Consider the following 4,581-nt stretch of genomic DNA (forward strand, 5'->3'; position numbering starts at 1 on the left):
ACTGCTCGAAAATATTGCACTTTTTTTATATGGATGACTATGAAATTCCCTATGCGTAAAATATTTAATACATTATGCAACAATTATGAAATTTTGCAAAATCTACTGAAAAAAAATCAATTTGCTCTCATTTTTTGAATTTTTTTTTTATGGTTGATCATTTTTCCTTTTTAACCTTAGATATAAAGAGTTAATAGAAATATTTAGATCTGGGAGAATTTTTGACTACATAGCGCATTTGATTATTATTCTATTTTTTTTTAAACCGTATGAATTCTAGCATACTTTAACATATTTGGCACGAAAAGTTCAATGAATATTTTTATGTTAAAATAATTGAGATTTTCTTCACTTTTTTGAATTTTATACTAAAGAAATTCATTTAGTTTTTAGAACATTCACCAAAATTTGTTAATAATTATTTTTTTGTTTGTTTCTTGAATTGAAATTATGCGATTGCAATATTTTTAACATAGGTGTCTAACTTTATAAACTGTCAGTGAAATTTTTTTTATATATAATATGAAACACCCTAGCTTGTAAAAATTTAGGTTTTTTTTGAGGTTGTTTTGAGGTATCAAGGTTGATTCGATGTTTATTCGTAGTTGATTTAAAAAATTAATTTTTCCACACTTCAATCAAATACTATATTTGAGGTAAAAATAATTTCACTCAATCTAAACTTAAAGTTATTTCTGAGTTATTATAGTTATAACTGGTTAATTTTGTGAGGTGTAAATGCTGTTGAAATTGAGGTTTATTAATGAGGTTAGATTTGATGCAAAACATAACCTCATTCTCTGCCTCAGGTGTATTTTTTCACCTGTCAACCTCAATAAAACCTTATTTTTTTGGAAAGGTAAGCACGGCTTGGAAATCATTTTTAAGTGGTCGCTAAGTTTTTAAAAAATATGCATACTTTGAAGTACATAAATCTGCTAAAAATAAGTGGAAGCTAACTTTCTGAAATTTTTACTACTCTTGAGAAAAATTTGTCACCACTTTCAAATTTTACCAAAATGTGAGTGCCCTGCCATGTATACTAATAAATTCCTTGGATCTGAAAAAGATAATTAACGCATTTAAAGCAGGTCACGTAAAAATAAGTCTTTAAAATTTCTGAATTCCATTCAAAAGTTTGAAAAACGATAGTAAAACTACTTCGTTTCCGTGAGTACCACAAACAATTCAATTTTTAGTGATTCAATATTCATGTAATCAGTATTACAATCGTCGTATTTTTTTTTTTAAATTGAAGTTGTAGCTGCTGAGACAAGTTTGCCTTTGCGCCATCTTTTTGCCTACCACTTTTTAAACATTCTTTTGGAAAATTTGAAAGCGTGTATGTGATAAATACTATTTTTTTGCATCTTTTTTCCATAAAGACACAAATTAATTTTTCACACCACTCCGAAGAATTGCATTTGAGCAAAAGAGGTAGGAATTCGTTATTTCACGAATAAAACTTTTTTTTTTAATATAGGATCCTTTAATATATCGAAAAACACATTAAATAAATAATTTAATGTAAAATAAACAAAAGAAAAATATATTTAGGAATTAGATGCTGCAGGGTTTCGAACCCGCGCCCCCTCGCTCTAGGCCTAAGTCACTAGCACATGATCATAGCCAATGGACCATGCTTAAACGGGGATCGTGCTACTACATAGCTTCAAGTACCCTTTGCCCGTGAGTTAAACAAAAGACTTAAAGGGCCACTACAGACCCCTAATTTTTAAAAATTTCCTACGGAAGGGTGGTTCGGCTCATGGAGGCCTACTTTCTTTCCGAGTTTGAAAATTATAGCTTAATATTCAAGGGAGTTAGTCGGTCTTGAAATTTCAACCTATTCCCCGTCATTTTATTTTATTTTATTTTTTATTCCATTATGCGTTCTTTCACAAAGAAAGACAATGGATTTTATACATAGAACACAATTCCTATACTAAGCTGTCGTGAAAACATCGTAAAACGAGTTAAAAAAAATAATATAATTTAAATACACTAATTTTCAGGGTTTTTTTCCAGTTTTTAAGCATGATTTGAAGTTTCACGAATAAAAAAAAATATTTTCTATATATAGGATTCTTTAATATATCGAAGAACACATTAAATAAAAAATATAATGTAAAATAAACAAAAGAAAAAAAATTTAAAAATTGACTACAGCCGGGGATTGAACTCGCCCCCCCCCCTCGCTCCAGGCGTAATTCTCTAGCACATGGTCTTAGCCGTTGGACCACGTTTATACGGGGTTCGTGCTACTACATAGCTTTAATTACGCACTCCCGGTTAGCTAAACGAAAGACATAAGGGGCCACTGCGACCACCCTAATCTATCTATAAAAATTTCGTTTGGTAGGGTGGTTCGGTTTACAGAGGCCTACCTTCGGTCCAAGTTTCAAAATTGTAGCTAAATATTAAAGGAAGTTAGTCGGTCTTGAAATTTCAACCTTTTCCACGCCATGTTATTTTATTTTATTTTTTATTCCATTATGCGTTCTTTCACAAAAAAGGCAATTGATTTTATACATAGAACACCTTTGGTGTGATAAACTATCGTGGAAGTATTGTAAAACAAGTTTAAAAAAATAATATTACGTAAATAAACTAATTTTCTTGGATTTGTCCAGTTTTCAAGCATTATTTAAAATTTCCCGAATAAAAAAAATTATTTCCTACATATAGGATCCTTTAATAAATCAAAAAAAGCATTAAGTATATAATATAATGTAATATAAACAAAAAAAAAATTTGAAAAATGACCACAACTGGGGTTTGAACCCTCGACCCCTCGTTCCATGCTTAAGTCACTAGCACATGGTCTTAGCCGTTGGACCACGCTTATACGGGGATCGCGCTACTCCCCGTTAGTTAAACAAAAGACATGAGGGGTGACTGCGACCTCCCTAATCTATCCATTAAAATTTACTTAAGTAGGGTGGTTCGGTTGATAGAGGCCAACTTTCATTCCGAGTTTGAAAATTATAGCTTAATATTCAAGGGAGTTAGGCGGTCTTGAAATTTGAGCCTTTTTCTCGCCATTTTATTTTATTTTACTTTTTATTCCATTATGCGTTCTTTTGCAAAGAAAGACAATTGATTTTATACATAGAACACCTTTGCTATGCTAAACTATAGTGAAAATATCGTAAAACGAGTTTAGAAAAATAATACAATTTAAACAAACTATTTTTCCGGGTTTTTTCCAGTTTTTAAGCATATTTGAATTTTCCCGAACAAGAAAAAAACATTTTTTATACATAGGATCCCTTAATACATCGAAAACACGTTAAATAAATAATATAATGTAAAATAAACAAAAGAAGAAAAAAAATTAAAAATTGACCACATCCGAGGTTCGAACCCGTCCCCCCTCGCTCCAACCGTAAGTCACTAGCACATGGTCTCAGCCGTTGGACCACGCTTACACGACGATCGTGCTACTATATAGCTTTAATTACCCTCTCCCCGTTAGTTAAACAAAAGACATGAGGGGTGACTGCGACCTCCCTAATCTATCTATAAATATTTACTTAAGTAGGGTGGTTTGGTTCATAGAGGCCTACTTCCATTCCGAGTTTGAAAATTATAGCTTAATATTCAAGGGAGTTAGGCGGTCTTGAAATTTGAGCCTTTTTCCCGCCAATTTATTTTATTTAATTTTTTAATCCATTGTGCGTTCTTCTGCAAAGAAAGACAATTGGTTTTATACATAGAACACCTTTGCTATGCTAAACTGTCGTGAAAATATCGTAAAACAAGTTTAGAAAAATAATATAATTTAAACAAACTACTTTTCCGAGTTTTTTCCAGTTTTTAAGGTTTATTTGAATTTTCCCGAACAGAAAAAAATATTTTTTATATATAGAATCCCTTAAAACATCGATAAACACGCTAAATAAATAATATAAAGCAAAATAAACCAACGAAAAAAAAAATTTTAAATTGATCACAGCCGAGGTTCGAACCCGGTCCCCCACGCTCCAATCGTAAGTCACTAGCGCATGGCCTTAGCCGTTGGACCACGCTTATACGACGTTCGTTCTTCTACATAGCTTTAATTACCCTCTCCCCGTCAGTTAAACAAAAGACATGAGGGGTGACTGCGACCTCCCTGATCTATCTATAAATATTTACTTGAGTAGGGTGGTTTGGTTCATAGAGGCCTACTTCCATTCCGAGTTTGAAAATTATAGCTTAATATTCAAGGGAGTTAGGCGGTCTTGAAATTTGAGCCTTTTTCCCGCCAATTTATTTTATTTAATTTTTTAATCCATTGTGCGTTCTTCTGCAAAGAAAGACAATTGGTTTTATACATAGAACACCTTTGCTATGCTAAACTGTCGTGAAAATATCGTAAAACAAGTTTAGAAAAATAATATAATTTAAACAAACTACTTTTCCGGTTTTTTTTGTAGTTTTTAAGCATTATTTGAATTTTCCCGAACAGAAAAAAATATTTTTTATATATAGAATCCCTTAAAACATCGATAAACACGCTAAATAAATAATATAATGCAAAATAAACAAAAGAAAAAAAAATTAAATTTTGACCACAGCCGAGGTTCGAACCCGGTC

This window comes from Parasteatoda tepidariorum, chromosome 3 (assembly GCF_043381705.1).
Source record: "Parasteatoda tepidariorum isolate YZ-2023 chromosome 3, CAS_Ptep_4.0, whole genome shotgun sequence".
Taxonomy (NCBI): domain Eukaryota; kingdom Metazoa; phylum Arthropoda; class Arachnida; order Araneae; family Theridiidae; genus Parasteatoda; species Parasteatoda tepidariorum.